The 17981-nt window shown below is 43.7% G+C and overlaps 1 protein-coding gene across 1 annotated transcript in view; it reads right to left on the bottom strand.

The window, feature by feature from the left end:
- The window catches only part of GALNT14 (polypeptide N-acetylgalactosaminyltransferase 14), a 3768866-nt gene that overhangs the window by 684524 nt on the left and 3066361 nt on the right, over positions 1-17981 (bottom strand). The window lies entirely within an intron of this gene.

Below are 17981 nucleotides of genomic sequence, written 5' to 3'. Positions count from 1 at the left end.
GTACGAAGTAGATTTAGTATGCCTATAGATACTATGGTAGAACAAGTTAGACACAAAGGAACCTATCAGTGTGGTAAATGCAAGGCATGCAGTTTTGTTACTTTTAATTTTGAATATATAAATGATATCCCTTTTAGAGTTAATAAATGTTTTAGTTGTAAGACAGAGGGAGTTATTTATGCATTAAAATGTCCCTGTCACAAATTCTATATTGGGCAAACAAAAAGATCTTTCAAAGTGAGATTATTAGAACATATTAGGGACATAGTTAATGTCAAGAATGAAAGCCCTGTTGCACGACATTTTTTTGAAATGCATAATAGTGATGAAAGCTTGTTAAAAGCATCAATTTTAGAACAAATATCTAATAATGATGTTGATTTATTAAGAACTAAACAGCTGTTACTGTATAAAGAAACTGTTTACATTTTAAAGTTTAAAACTTTATATCCTAATGGGCTTAATGAAGATTTTAACTGGAAAATGTTGGTCAGATGACTTAATACTTTTTTAATAAGATGATTGTTTGATTGATTTAATTAATTGGTTTAACTTGTATATAAGATGAGCTTGTTTCATTTGTATTATACTCCTGGAAGGCGAAGGCCGAGACGTCAGAGTGCAAAGTTTTCTATCAGAATAAATCGTGTTTGGTGAATCCTGCCTGTTGTTTTTACATTTCTTCGTTCTTGTGCTGTTGTTGCTGTTGATCCTGTCTGGTGGACCCCAGCCATAAACAAACTATACAATAGAAGGAGGAAGCTACTACATGATAGAGAGCAAAATCCCAAAAAGGAAAGGCATCTCTGATCAGTGTTAGCAAAAAACTACGGACACTCATAAAATCGTCTAAGGCCAGCTTCGAGAGAAAAATTGCACAGGACACTAAGGATAATCACAAGGCTTTCTTTAGTTATTTTAGGAACCTGGGTGGGAATTCCCAGATATGCTCAGAATTAGTCCAAAATGACAAAAAATACACCAAACCCACAGACATTGCCAACATCCTAGCTGACAGGTTCAGCAAAAACTTCTCCTCCCCAGAAGGGCATATATCTATCCCAGCAGAGTGCTGCCCCCCTGACATCTCAGATGCTCAGGTAAGAGCCGCCCTCTGTAAAGCAAAAAACACAGCATCAATGGGACCAGACGGTGTCCAGGGCTGCGTCCTACATGAACTCCAAGAAGAGCTAAACCCAAACATAAAACTACTGTTCAATCTCGGCCTTACCACAGGATATGTACCCAAAGAGTGGTGTACAGCAACAGTGGTCCCTCTACACAAAGGTGGTGCCTCAACGGATCCTGGAAACTATCGCCCCATAAGCCTGACTAGCTTGGTCTGCAAAGCTATGGAAAGGATCATCATGGACCTCATAAAAAAGATATTGGGGACCTACAGGCACTGGATCCTGCCTCTTACACCTGGTCGATTTCTTTGAAACAGTCACCAAGGCCATTGACGAGGGGAAGGTGGCCCACACAGCCTACCTGGACCTCGCAAAAGCCTTCAATACAATACCCCACTCGGGCATTATAGATAAGCTCACCAGCTTAAATATAAACCCCTATGTCACTAGATGGGTTGCTAACTGGCTCAAGGACAGAACCCACATGGTTAGAATTGCTGGAGCCATGTCAGACTCCAAACCAGTTACAAGTGGCATCCCACAAGGCTCAGTCCTGGGACCTGTCATGTTCGGTATATATTTCTCTGAGGTACAGGCCAACACGGAAGGACTATGGCTGACCAAGTTGCAGATGACTGCAAACTGGGCGCTATAATCGACTCTCCAGCCGACACAAGCATCCTCCAAAAGGGCCTCATAGAAGCAGACAACTGGTGCCAGAGCCATGGCCTCAAGCTAAATGCCAAAAAGTGTATAGTCATCCCCTTTGGCAAAAACAAAGTGCCCACAAATTACCACATAGGTGGTAATCCATTAAGTATGGAAGAAGTAATTAGGGACCTGGGGACCCATGTTGATAATCTCTCATTTGACAACCACGTGGCCAAAGTGGCTAGAAAAACATTTTATATAGCCCACCTAATCATGAATGGATTCACATCTAGATCAGGGGAGGTCATCGTGCCTCTTTACTCATCCCTCATCAGGCCCATAATTGAGTACAATGCCCCTTTTTTGGATGTACCTTACCAGACACCTGCAGCAACTGGAAAGACCCCAAAAGTACCTCAACAAGAGGATCAAAGGGCTCAAATAGATGCCATATGCTGCCCGGTGAAAGAAACTGCAGCTCTACTCAGTGGCATACCACCTGCTCAGAGGCGATCTGTGCCTGACGTATAACGCCATGTCCAACCCGGAATTAATGGACATGCTGCACCTCAGAAAATCCAAATCCCATCGAGCTATGTGCTCGAGAGACTTGAACCTCAGCACTGACATAAATAGGACATGCTGGAGGGACAGATTCATAACCTAGAGGCTCCCTTCACTCTGGAATAAAATCCCAGTCCAGGTTAGGCAGAGTCCCTCATTGACTCTCTTCAAGAGGAATCTTGATGAGTGGATGGGGGATCGTAGGTTTACCCCGGGTATCACTTCTGTGTCACAGTTAGACAGAGGCACAGTATACTAACCTCGAAAAAGGGCATAGCAAAATTCATTTAAAATGGGTGGCGAAAGCCAAACACACTCTGGCTAGGCTTATAAATGCCCTAGGGCAGATAGCCTAGTATGAACCTATGAACCTATGCTTTCCACACTGCAGTATGTACAGATCTCTACAACAGTGTACAGGGGTGTGTAACAATTGGGATGTAATCCCCACCATATGTGGCATATATGGTCACAAAAGCAAACACACATGGCAGTAGTGTGAATGATACACCTGCGATATGATGATAAATCTGACAGACATGTAGCAGTATTGGCCGCATTATGTGTACCAACACTACGTCCGGCAACAATTGTGGTGCTATATGCACAAGGGAGGATGTAAGTGTTACAGGTGTCAGGTTACATACAGTCGGTAACACCTGACCGCTGTGTAGGTTTATGTCTTCACCGTCAAGTAACAGTAACATAGCGTACTGTTTGCACATGTAATGGTAGGATGGCGTGTGACATACCTGTGAGCTGTCCCCGGCAAACATCCATCTGCACAGGTGGATCACCACTTTATGTGCACACATCCATCCTTACCTGATGTACATCCTACCGTACTGTCAGTATGTCACCATATACAGGTGTCAATGATGGGGCTGCATTGTAACTGCATGTTGTAGTTAGGCACAGATGAGTCACATACATCAGCTACTGCACATGCATGGTAGCTGCATGCACACTACAAATTGTACATGTGTGTTGATCCTACATGCCTGTCATATAGCCATGTTGTATGCATTGCAATTGGAGGACATGTGTGATGACATGCATAACACATGGACTGTTGTAAGATATGATGGGTGTCATGGGTAACTAGTACAGAGGGAATGCGTCATCGGTCAACATTGCTACCTCATGTACTGTTAGCATTCAACAGCCATGGACCCACCTGCCATTTGCGTATGTGTGATTGCTGTAGCCACTTGTCTGCACGGAGGACAGAAAAAGCTATGCTATGTACATATGTGTTGTGTGTGTGGTCCATGCACATATCCACTGTGATTACATGTATGTCATATCCAAACATGTGTGATCTTCGGTGTACAGCGACAGTCATCTGTCACAGCTGTGTAAGACCCAGGGCCCTTGGTATGTGTAGAGCCGACCTGGACATTACAGCGGTATCATTGCAATGCATAACACATGATGGAACCCTGTCGGCACATGTGTAGTCTGCACAGTTGCTGTAGACTTATGAACAGTCCACTGGTCATGAGCCACACAGTGTTGTGGTAATGTATGGCAGTGTATTGCTGGTCCTGTGACATGGTGATGTCTGAGGGCTACAATGAAGACTGCGGTGTGTACCTCTGTGATCTGCACCTGAGACATCTGTGATGGCTCCTGAGTGTGTATTGGTCAGTACATGTGAGTGGCATTCATGTACATGGGGACAGTAACACCATACTGTGCCCTTCCATGTTTAGAATCTGTGTGCATGCAAGACGGCCCTTTGCAACTCCTAAGTGTGTGAGCATGCCCAGTACACCATTGTGTAGATGGTCACACAGTACATTCCAAACTGCGCCCTTCCGTGTTTAGAATCCGTGTACATGCAAGATGGCCCTTTGCAACTGCTAAGTGTGTGAGCATGCCCAGTATGCCATTGTGTAAATGGACACACAGTACATTCCAAACTGCGCCCTTCTGTGTTTAGAATCCATGTGCATGCAAGACGGCCCTTTGCAACTGCTAAGTTTGTGAGCATGCCCAGTACGCCGTTTTGTAGATGGTCATACAGTACATTCCAAACTGCGCCCTTCCGTGTTTAGAATCCGTGTGCATGCAAGATGACCCTTTGCAACTGCTAACATGCAAGACGACCCTTTGCAACTGCTAAGTGTGTGAGCATGCCCAGTATGCCGTTGTGTAGATAGACAAACAGTACATTCCAAACGGATGTGTGATACTAAGCATGTGGGCATGCCCAGTGACACCTAGTGTCGGTGATGTGCCTCTGTGTATGGGCATGGCCATTGACATCCTGTATAGCGATGGTGGTCATCCAGGCAACAGATGTCCATTGTCCACGTCAAGATGGATGCCTACATTGCACACACTGATTGACTGTCTTGAAAGGTGTACTGTCTGTGGCATGCCATGTATGTTTGTAGTGTTGTTGTAGTGCTCCATAGATATTTAGTTGCCCTGATCACACCACTGCCATGTGTTTGTCTACGTCTAACTTGGGACAGTAATATGCTTTCAGACTGCTCACTCTCTATACATTCCCTATCAGCGTCCTTGCCTTTGCGGATGATGTCACCTACCTAGAAGTATGCCTCTGGGAGTGCTGTGTTCAGTAATCTCGGTAGTGCGTTCTGTAACTGCATAATGCTGTAGTGTGATAAGGTAGTTATGTGTTATATGTTATATATGTTCGACTCTCAGCCCTGCCAAGTGTGTGTGTGTGTGTGTGTGTGTGTGTGTGTGTGAGTGTGTTTCCAGCTGCCTAGGGACAGAGTAATGTTTTTAGATGGCTCACAGCACATACATTCCCTATCGGCGTCTTTGCCTTTGCGGATGATGTCACCCACCTAGAAGTATGCCTCTGGGAGTGCTGTGCTCAGAAATCTCGGTAGCGCATTCTGTAACTGCGTATTGCTGTAGTGTGATAAGGTAGTTAGGTGTATGTTTGACTCCCAGCCCTGCCAGGTGTGTGCCTGTGTGTGTTTCTAGCTGCCTGGGGACAGATTAATGCTTTTAGATGGCTCACAGCACATACATTCCCTATCAGCGTTTTTGCCTTTGTGGATGATGTCACCCACCTAGAAGTATGCCTCTGGGACTGCTGTATTTGGTATTCTCAGTAGCGCATTCTGTAACTGCGTAATGCTGTAGTGTGATAAGGTAGTTAAGTGTATGTTCGACTCCCAGCCCTGCCAAGTGTGTGTGTGTGTGTGTGTGTGTGTGTGTGTGTGTGTGTGTGTGTGTGTGCAGGTGCCTAGGGACAGAGTAATGCTTTTAGACAGCTTACAGCACATACATTCCCTATCGGCATCTTTGCCTTTGCGGATGACGTCACCCACCTAGAAGTATGCCTCTGGGAGTGCTGTGTTCAGTAATCTCGGTAGCGCATTCTGTAACTGCGTATTGCTGTAGTGTGATAAGGTAGTTAGGTGTATGTTGCATTGCCAGGTGTGTGCCTGTGTGTGCGTGTGTGTTTCCAGCTGCCTGGGGACAGAGTAATGCTTTTAGATGGCTTACAGCACATAAATTTCCTATCGGCGTCTTTGCTTTGCAGATGATGTTGCCCACCTAGAAGTATGCCTCAGGGAGTACTGTGTTCAGTATTCTCGGTAGTGCGTTCTGTAACTGCGTAATGCTGTAGTGTGATAAGGTAGTTAGGTGTATGTTCGACTCCCAGCCCTGCCAAGTGTGTGCCTCTGTGTGTGTGTGTGCGTGTGGGTGTGTGTGTGTTTACACGTGACTAGGGACAGAGTAATGCTTTTAGATGGCTCACAGCACATACATTCCCTATCGGCGTCTTTGCCTTTGCCGATGACGTCACCCACCTAGAAGTATGCCTCTGGGAGTGCTGTGTTCAGTAATCTCGGTAGCGCATTCTATAACTGCGTATTGCTGTAGTGTGATAAGGTAGTTAGGTGTATGTTCGACTCCCAGCACTGCCAGGTGTGTGCCTGTGTGTGTGTGTGTTTCCAGCTGCCTGGGGACAGAGTAATGCTTTTAGATGGCTCACAGCACATACATTCCCTATCAGCGTCTTTGGTTTGTGGATGATGTCACCCACCTAGAAGTATGCCTCAGGGAGTGCTGTGTTCGGTATTCTCGGTAGCGCGTTCTGTAACTGCGTATTGCTGTAGTGTGATAAGGTAGTTAGGTGTATGTTCGACTCCCAGCCCTGCCAGGTGTGTGCCTGTGTGTTTCCAGCTGCCTGAGGACAGAGTAATGCTTTTAGATGGCTCAGAGCACATACATTCCCTATCGGCGTCTTTGCCTTTGCGGATGATGTCATCTGCCTAGAAGTATACCTGTGGGAGTGCAGTGATGCCTGAACTCGTAGTGCATTCTGTTACTGCATAATGCTGTCGTGTGGTACACTAGACAGGTAGATGCTCGATTCCAGGGGATGGCAGGTGTGTGTTTGGCAGTTATATTGTATGTGTTGGTATCTGTGGGTGGCTAGCTGCAGGATGTATCCAGTTTGTTTTGTTGCTGACCTATTTAATGTCCACAGCCCGCATATTCTGCCAAGACACTGGGTTGTCAACACATACAGTCGCCAATAGGTCTGGTGAGTAATTGTCAGCAGCCCTACTCTTACCCTTGCTATGGTCTGACCCGTGCGATGCAACATAACACACGTGCCTTGATATTAACAACACTACATGATGCAGGTGGCACGTGTGGTTACCTTTCCATTCCTGTCTAATGCATTGCTGTCATGTGGTTCGCTGTTGTGACATAAATACCATATCTACATATGTGTACATGTATATGAGTGTATGTATATATATATATATATATATATATATATATATATATATATATATATATATATATATATATATATATATATATATATATATATGTCCATGTATATATGTCTACAAATAATATATGTGATATATGTAGATGTAGAGGTGGACATAGATGTGAACATATGTCTGGGGAATTCAGCACTATTGACTATTTGTGCCGGATGATCTGTACGTGATAACCTGGGATCTATGTATATCTGCCATGGCGTGGTGTTAATGCACATCGACTGTGGTGTTCAGGACCACGAGTTGTACTCGTGTAGACACCAGTAATTTTGTTGCTGGGAAGACCATGGGACATCGAATATGGTGATGGCAGGGCACCTTTTGCCAGTTGTGTGTGGATCTGAACGACACTGAGTAGTGATTAATATGTTGGAGTTTCGGTATGGGTAATATAGCTATTCATTAGAATACTATACTATGCAGATGAGGTTGACTATGGTGTATCACATTTATCACCAGGGTGTGCTGCTGGTCCCTGGAGTGTATGTGTGTAGTCAGCCAGGTGCAGGTCTCGCATATAGATGATAGCATGGGAGAGTGGTCAGGCATACTGTACGTTCATTGCAGTGCTGTGCCTCGGGAGTGCTCCTGCCCTAGCAAACCTCAGCTAGGGGTGTGTCTATACCTGCCTGGTGATGTTGGGAGGGATGACAGCAGTGGTGGGGTAGTCAGGGTGTCCAGGCTGCACACACAGGTGTTGATCATCACAATCAGCTGATGACATGGCCAGCCTGCACATGAACAGTACACTAATGCGAGCAAGCAGCATACACACATATGTCATCCACACTCTACACCACCGGTGTATAACTGCAGAGACATTTCACAACACAGTCCAACCAAATGAAACGGGCTGCAGCAGCCAACATACACCAACATGTGCAGGGGTTGGGGCAGTGCAGATGTGTATGCTGCCGAACAACCCTTACTGGGGTGACATACGACTTTATTGACCGAGGGTGACTTACCAGGGTCTACATGGGCTGGGGATGTTAGAGCACTATGGGGTGGACAGAGACCTCCTACAGCAGCTTGTTGACCTGTGCCTAACACATCACACAGGCCGAGGGGAACGCATCACAGTGGATACCATGGGATGTGTTGTCCTAGGTGTACTAGCCACAGGTACCTCACACAGCACAACTGGGGATATCATGGGTATCTCACAGGCATCTGCATCCAGAGTATTGCACCACTTCACAGATGCCATGTCAACACATGCTAGTGAGCATGTACAGGTCCTCCACATACGTGATTAGTGGACCTGCAATATGAATCTGTTCCACCACATGGATGAGTACCCTGGGGTACTGGGTGCTATAGGCTGCACACGTAGCACCACCCGGGGATCAGGGTAGGGCCTACAGTCAGCGCAGGGGCATACCCTCCAACAGCTAGGCCCTATGCGATGTTCAGGGCATGACATTGAATGTGTGTGCTGTCTGCCCTGGAAGCTGTGATGTGTCCGATATATGGTGTCTGACACAGCGGTAGCACACCAATGCCTATGTGGACATCCCCTACAGTCTCTCAGTGGTGGATGCTAGGTAAACACTGGTGTAGTGGCTTATAACACCCATTAGCAATGCACACACACCCCTGAACACTCACACCATACTGAGGCGGATGCACAGGCAAGACATAGACATGTGCATGTGTTTGGGATGCTTGATTCACAGTTCTGGTATCCAGACACATCTGTAGGGGCTCTGCAGTATTCACAAGTTACATGCATACATGTTGTTATGTTATTTGCAATGCTACACAATGCTAGCCTGCAGTAACAGTTGCAGCACAAACAGCATGGGGCAGGGCCACACAGACCAACACCACTGCCAAGGCCTGTACAGGCACAGTGTGACTTGGTGAAGGAACTACCTGTGTAGGACACAGTCGGCGACAGCCCGTGCACAGTATGACCTGCCCTTGGCAAAGAGGCAACACACGGTATATGCACTGACACAGTAGGTACCCACGGATTTCCCCTCTCTGACCCACACACAGTACCATGGATGCCAAACATGACAGTACCTGTGCTCGGCCATGTAAAGGAGGTGCACTGTGTGCATCCATAACACAACCTGGGTATGTCTATTGACCTAACAAGTGGCGGTTGTATTACAATGTTTATTTACTCATTGCTCTAGTATGTATGTGAGCATACAAGTGACTGTGGTGGCCAAATGTTAGGGCAGCAGACAGTACACATCCATAGTGGCACCATGACCTCTGTAGCACATTCGGGGTTCACAATGGTAGCCTGTAGTACACAGGGTGTCCTACCCACTGCAGATTATGGGCTGGCCATCATGTTTGTCCATACAGCCCACACACGTCCCATGCAGCTGGACAGATGTGGACCAGTACAGACAAATGATATTCAATGGCCTATGAATATGCCCACTGATAGACCCCAACCCCGTATGACACACACAGATGACAGCAGGCCAGGCTGTTTGATGTAGGATGTGTAATAGGATGTCCAACACCACTGTGCTGGTAATTAATGCTGGGAACTGACGTACCCTGGTATCCCTCCAACCAGCAATTTAGGTAGGTCCACACACTGACATGGAGTACCTGGCAGACCTGTACAGTAGCGGCAGATGTGTACAACTGTTGGCTGTGCCCACCATCACACCTATACATGTGAGTCAAGTGCACCACCCATGGTGCTGTGTAGGACTGTGGTTGCATGTCCCCCCATGCTATACAGATATGTAGCAACTGTCAATGCCACATGACCATTAGCTACCCTGCAGACACAGCATGTCACCTGTCTGTGTAGAACGGAGGGGTCAGCAACACGGTACTATCTGGACATGTGACACATGCAATACAGTTGACCATACTTTGCATGCTCACACACATGACGGTATTGTCAGTCTACAACATGCACAACAGTCATACTGGGCATGCTCACACACTGATACACAGGACGGCCAAGCATACACACACTAGTGGTCCGGACATATCTGCCAGTACATTGCTATACTGTTGGATGTCTGCGATGTATGGTGTTTGCGGTCTATTGTCTGTACATCTGCCATGGTCTAGTGTTCAGTCACATGAGCTATATGCACAGGGTACATCTACCATCACGTGTATGGGGCGGTTCTTTGTTTGCGGACATGCCGACGCCTTTGGATACAAACCGGGTAAGGCACAGTCCAGCAGGTGGGAGCTGTTGTGCATGAGTTTGCACAGTGTTAAGCACTGCTGACCTCTGGTCACAGCACCTTATACACATTTACACTCCACATTTCTTTGACAGGGCACTACTGGCATACTGGTAGACAAACATGCTTACAGCCGCTCACTCTCCGACATGTCCGCTTACATTTGTCACTCACGCTGGGTGTGTGCGATCCCTTGTGATGCGTATTACATCGGACTACATGACTACAGTATCGGGTATGTGTAACCATTTTGCGACGGCAGCCGTTCGACTGTACGGACTCGGCGGCCTGTCCAGTGACATAATCATATTATATGCGTGTTCCTCATACGATCTGCTCCCATCTGCCTGATACATGGGAACCGATACTCTGCAATGCTGACATGTGACTTGAGTTTGTTAACACAGCGGTCTGCCGAGCCATGCTACCGCATACCAACTGCACGTTGACCACCTTTCAGATTGCACGACGGGAGACTGTAGGAGTGACACCTTTCACACTTTGCATGGGACAGTCCCTCATCACACATCACATGAGATAATACCAGAACTCTCCACCAATCGGAGACACATTTCTGCAGACTCAGGGACAGGTCATGAAAAGCAGGGACACATTTACAAATGTAGTGCTATTAACTTGACACATTGACAGAATCAGAGCATATGACATAATACACATACTGTGACGTTGTTTGTAACTCCTACTTATTGTCATTAGTCAGTGAGTGTAATTCACCACCTTTCCTTTCACAGGCACTACATTTAGGAGGGATTAAGAGGGACACAGTTAGACTTTCAGTCAAACGCAGGGACGTACCTGACATTCAGGGACAGTTGAGTGGTATGGACAATACTCTAGCCATTGCAACTGTCCTGATTAGGGGACATTCACATATTGTAGGTGTCTGTGCTGGTTGCTTGTTACAGGTCTTGTATAACTGATACATTGATATGTCATATGTAGTAGCATAAGCAACAATATTGCTGCTAGACTATGCTTTGATTTGCTCTGATATGTATATTTCTGTACTATGCATGGTTGTATGTATGTTCTGCCCTGGTACATCTGACAGTTCTACAGACCAGGTTCCACTTTGGCCATTCAGACTGGTGGCGGACCTATTGACCCTATATGTAGAGCTATCACATGTGTCGAGGCAACACATACCCACAGCATACCTCTCAACTGTCCCTGATTTTCAGGGCCATCCCTGATTTTGAATTATATTTTCACTCTGTCCCTCTTAATCCCTCCTAAAACTAGTGACGTTTGGAATGATAACAATAAGTAAGTGTTACAAACTTCTTTTACTTCAGAAAATGTGTATTAATTCATATGCTCTGATTCTGTCAATGTTTCCAGTTAATAGCTCTAATATTTTAAATGTATCCCTGATTGTCCTTGTGTTTTCTTGACTCATCTGTGATTCTGTTGCAATATGTCCCCAATTGGTTGAGAGGTCTGAGCCACAGCCAGTAGTACACGGATGACCTCCACGGTTTGCATACGTTAAGGTTATTCATGTAGCATTATAATTGATAATACTGTTTCCTATTACATGTAGCTGTTACTGATACAACAAAGTGATGTCTGACACCACTACACACACTATATAGCCTCCATTCCCGAACTCACAGGCCCAGACCTCTCAACCAATTGGGGACAAATTTCAACAGCATCAGGGACAAGTCAGGGAAAAACGGGGACAATCAGGGACAACTTTAAAATATTAGTGCTATTAACCTGATACATTGACAGAATCAGTGCATATGAATTAACACACATTTTTCTGAAGTAAAATTGTAATTCTTAATATTGTCAGTTGTCATGAAGTGTAATTCACCACCTTTCCTTCTAAAGTCACTAGTTGTAGGAGGGATTAAGAGGGACAGAGTTGAAATTTGGGTCGAAATCAGGGATGTCTGTGAAAGTCGGGGACAGTTGAGAGGTATGCACAGGCCATGTGCCATAACTGTCGTTTTGCAGGACACAACTGCCCAGATGGGTATGTCCCTCGCAGGCGTATGGGTGTTTAACCTCTTCTGTTATGCTATCATCTACCTGAAGTGGTCAGCAACTTATGCAGTTTCCGTCAGTAGCAGAACTCACATACCAATGGGTGTGACTGAACACCGTCAGGAACAATGCATAGCACCCTGCGGGACACATTTAGATGATTGGTTCTATTAACGAGACACATTCACAGTCACAGAACATATGTATTCATTCATGTTTGTCGAGGTACATGCTGCTTATGACTCATACATGTTGTCATCTGTCATTACCTGTATTCTGCCACCTGCTCACCTAATATCAGTAGTTCTGGCAGTGTTTCTTTGGACTTTGGTACATTCTGATACATAACTATGGACGTCCATGCTACTCGGGTACAGGGCACTGTGTAGGTCTCTCTGTATTCCCCGATGGTTTACAAACTATCCGGTAGATGTGCTCTTCAGGTTTGGGAGGTGTAGGTGTATGCTATGCCCACATAGGAATATTAATGACTTCCACTGGGCAGGCCTACTACATCTCTGCCAACCAGCACCTGCACACGTAAGCCCATTTATGCATACCCATGGTCCACCTACCTGGCACCCCTCTACAGCAGTCATAACAAATACTTACAGCGAGTGCAGCTGGGGTATGAGCACACCCCTACACATTGCCCACTCTCCCCATCTCGGGTCACACGTCATATGTTTCGTCAACCCATGTATTATCACACTGGCACAACCTACTGTTCCATGTACACCAACATCCTGCTCGTATTAGTGTCGGCAGATTCTTTCATACCTTACTTTTTGGGGTCCCACAAGGGACACTGTTATCCATGTTTAAAGTGTAGTCCTTGCAGAACTCTCCCATTGCTTCTTTTCTACTGGTGTTTTGGACAACGGCAGTGTATTGATCTGTATTGCCTGTCTGTATGTCTGTCCGGCCAAGCTGGGCGATGTGGGGGGTACAACGTTTCTTTATTGGACCTCCCAGTCACAAATGCCCGGGCTGTAAATATGTTACCCATAATTGCTGTGAAGTAACTTATTTATGTGAATGTGTATATCTACACTGACATATAGTTTGTTTTGTGTGTATGTGTATCTATCACTACCTGTTGTTTGTGTGTATATATCTATCTATCTATATCTGTAGTATATCTGTAGTATATCCTTGTGTGTGTTTGTGTGTGTATATATATATATATATATATATATATATATAAAATATATATATATATATATATATATATATATATATATATATATATATATATATATATATATATATATATATATATATATATATATATATATATATATATATATAGATATATAGATATATATATATATATATATATGTCCGTATGGATATAAATGTGTATGTAAATTATTATAGCTATGTGTATATATACGTTTTTATCTATATATACATATGTGTGTCCGTTAACCTATACATTTCCCAGACATGGACACCTACACTTGCGTATTGGTTTTATCCCTGTTTCAAAAGCATACTATTGCCTTAGTCATTCTGACACTGGCACTTCACTCCGGTGAACTTGTGCTCAGTATATTGCACGTTATGCAGCGGACAGATGTCGCAGGTTTGTCATGTCTGGGGTGCCGCTGCTAGCTGGGTTCTGATAGTGTCATTCGACCTATTCCTCATATGCGCAGCCTATTATTCCTGCTACTGTGTTTGTTTCTGTACACATTCATATTATTACTGTTGATAGGATGTGTGTATTTGTTACTGTGACTGTACATCGACAAATTGTTGTCTTCATGTAGTTGTGTCTTTCTGCTTTTCCCGGTTTGGGGTTGTCACAGCAGAACTCCATTCCGCTCATGGGTGGCGTATAGGTTTTACGTGCCATGCTGCCGGACCTGACGCACAACGTCCAACAACGATACGCCCATTCACGTATGTCTCCATGCAAACGACGCTCTATCTGGGAATCGCAACTACATACTAGCTAGGGTTACCACCTGTCCACTTTGTGAGGTACAGTACCGCTTTGGACAGTTGTGTCCTGCGAAAAATTGACAAAATGGCAGGTGTCCTGAGATTATTGTACGAAAATATTTCCTATGTTTTCTTTCCTAGTTTCATAAAACAGTTATTTTTTCTCTGAAACACCTACATGTTATATGACATAACATAAGCAACTCAAATGCTACACGAATAAGCTTTTATTTTGGCAGATAGGTGAAGTTCTATCATTTGTACTGGTCATGGGTTTGTTTTGTCCTGCAAATCTGACATTTTTACAGAAAATGTCCCACTTTGAGCATTTGAAACGGTGGTAACCCTACTAGCTGACCTCCTCGGGCCGCTCCATTGCACCCGGTGCAACATACTCTTATCACTCCTGTGTCCATACTCGCATATCCATGGTTTCTCCTGCACACCCGTGTTGAGTTTCCCCGCATAACAGACATTATTCACCTGATATTGCAGCCATGACACACCTTTACACATTGCCCTCTCATGAGCGTTAGGGCCCTACACACATTTTGTACTGCCTCGTGTATTCAGAGGCTCACCATCCATTAATATTTGCACTTTCCTGGTGTTATGCATTACGAACAATTTGCGTGTTACACCTGTAGGTGTTGATGTAGCACTTCAACGATGTTATGGCCACTGGTATAGCCCTGCCTCTGGTGTGGAGAACGGTGCTCTACCCACACTTGTGCAGCTTTATGTGACATACGCTGTGAGCACTTCATAATTCCTAACTTGCTCTGGATTCCCTTCACAACCCTTAGGTTTGCTTTCATCTTTCAGCGTTCCTAACATATCTCTATAGCTATATATATATATATATATATATATATATATATATATATATATATATATATATATGTATATATAGATAGATATGTGTGTATATACAGATAGATATGTAGCTATATAATTGCATGTTTCTGTTATGTCTGTGGATATTTCTCTATACACACATCTATATAAGTATATATATATATATATATATATATATATATATATATATATATATATATATATATAACAGTTACAGCTGTAGAAGACAACATACATTTGCTATGCTAATAGTCGCGTACACCCACGCAGGCCCACTTGTATCTACGTATTCTGAGTTACATATGTTTACAGGCATGTCTTTAGGATTACATGTGCCTTATTCCTTATGACAGTACCACTTTGATGGAATCCGGTTAATGGACCAACGCGGTCACCTTTACATGTATAACTGTTGGCTTTACAGCACAGAGGCATTCATTACACAATTAATATATGCTATAGTCGTACTTGCACCGGGAATGCCTTTACATTGGGCGGATGCTGTAAACGCTACACTATTGGTGTTCAGGCTCATTTATATGTATACCCATGGTTCATAGCTACTCTGATATACGCCTCACCGCTTCCCTTACACAGTAGGCATCCATTCACCTGCTGGGAAAACCGCAGTACTACAATTTGGACATTCCCTACTTCCTACTCGCTGGATCCGTGCTGCAAGTCTACTCACTCCATGGATATTCATAACCCCTACGCTTATAGTCCTTGCACATACGCATGTTGGATTGTCAGGGTTTTCATGTGCTGGTCCGGGTTTAGGCTGGGCCGACTGGTGACTAGCATGGCCCTGGCACTGTTCAAAGATCAGACGTAGCACATGGCCAGAGTTAGTCCAGAGTTTCACAGTCTACCTCTGTTTACAGATGGAGGTGTTTGGGCACCTCTGACCACATTATTGGGTCAGTGCTACATAATTTAGGGAGTGGTTCCACTACATAATGTGAGTTGGGGGGGTGGTTTCCCTTCCCATTTGACTATTTCATTCATTTATACATGCAATGACTATTATTCTGGACATCTGTTATAAATTCACTGCAGGTATGCAATAGTCTAGTCAACAGCTGGGACAGTTGGTTGGTGTACTTCTGTGTACAGACCTCTCTGATACTCGGACTCGTGTCTACAGGGTCAAGGATATGACAACTCAGGGACAGTCACGGACACTTCTACCATATTAGTACTATTAACTTGGAATCTGTTGACAGATTCGTAATACTACTAATTGTCTGCAGTTAAATGTGTCTGTACCCTTCATTGTTGTGAGTAGTCATTCTCATTCAACACCTTTCCCCCAAAGGGCACTGGCTTTGTGAGTTTAGGGGTCTGGCTAGTTATTGTGCGAATGCTCTGACCATTGGTATCATTGACATTGTCATATGTACGGGTTGTGCTGTATTCTGGGACTAGGGTTGGCACCGTTTCACATGGCCAAGATGGGAAATTTTCGGAACACACCTGGTTTTACATGCCGACATATACACACGGTCAGTACAATGGATAGAACTTTACTTATTTGCCGACATAAAAGCCTATTGTTGTAGCGGTTTATTTGCTTATTCTGATTTTTGTAACATTTAGGTATTGTAGATACTAACTGATACCAAACAAGAAAAAACAAGAAAAAACGAAATGCCACAGCAACCTTGAGACCAAAAGTCCAATTGTTAAAATCCTGAACGCAAGTTTTATTAAAAAGAAACAGCAAGCGTTTTCGCCACTAAACAAATGTAGCTTCATCAGAGAAAAATAATCAAGACATAGAGCCATGTTTAAATAATAACAGGCAGGAAATGACATATACAAGACGTCACAATTTGTTCAATTCAAAAAAACTTAATACAAGTCAGTGATCTAATCAAATACACAAACACTACCCATGTCTATTCTATACATGAAAAACATGTATAATTGTGTCACGCAAAATATAATAAAAATAAAGTAAAAATAAAAACCTTTGCTTAAAACAATTAGTATAGAAAAAACTTATTAAAATTCTACTAAACCAATAAGCTTCAGCAAATAAACTAAAATCACAAAGAAACAGATATTTATCTAGGCACCACATGTTAAAACAAGGCTAAAACCCATTCTTGTAATAAAACAGCAAATAAAATGCCCTAATAGTCTAATACAAGTGAAAGGAAAAAAAGGGGACACACCAATATGACAGGTGTGCACACCTAAATGAGTATAGCCCACAGTAAATCGTACCTCATCTCAAATAACTCCTACGTTTTAATACTGCAGATATATTGCAGTTCACATTTAGACCGGGAAACCTGAAGGCATCTAATTTAAGTTGCCATTCAAGTTCACGGTTCTCAAGTATTAGAGAATAAGGACAACCTCTGATACTTACAGGTACATGATCAATTGCCATAAAATGGAAGCTGTGTCCGGGGTAAATATTGACATGTTTAGCCAGAGCATTATCGCACTTGTTGTTCCTAATTGCATAAACATGCTCATAAATCCGTTCACGGACTTTTTGGTCCATCTTACCGATGTAAAAAGCAGGACAGCAATCACATGAAGCCATGTAAATGATGGATTTAGTTTCACAATTTAACCTATGGAAAATCTGGTATTTCCTATTCCTAACAACAAAGCTGTTTCCTGTTCTCACCACCTTACACCAATTACAAAGCCCACATTGGAACATGCCAGTTCGTCTACTAAATATTTTATTTATCATGTTCCTCTGTAAAAGTTCTTTTAGGTTACTACCCCTCTTATAAGTAACTCTGGGCCGAACACCCAGTTTTTCACTCAAGAAAGTGTTATTAGAAATAAAATGCCAGTTTTTACAAATAATA

Source organism: Protopterus annectens, chromosome 1.part2 (assembly GCF_019279795.1).
Source record: "Protopterus annectens isolate FY-2018-M chromosome 1.part2, PAN1.0, whole genome shotgun sequence".
NCBI classification, from domain to species: Eukaryota; Metazoa; Chordata; order Ceratodontiformes; family Protopteridae; genus Protopterus; species Protopterus annectens.
The sequence above is the reverse complement of the archived record's forward strand: the minus strand, read 5'-3'. Positions and strand labels throughout refer to the sequence as shown.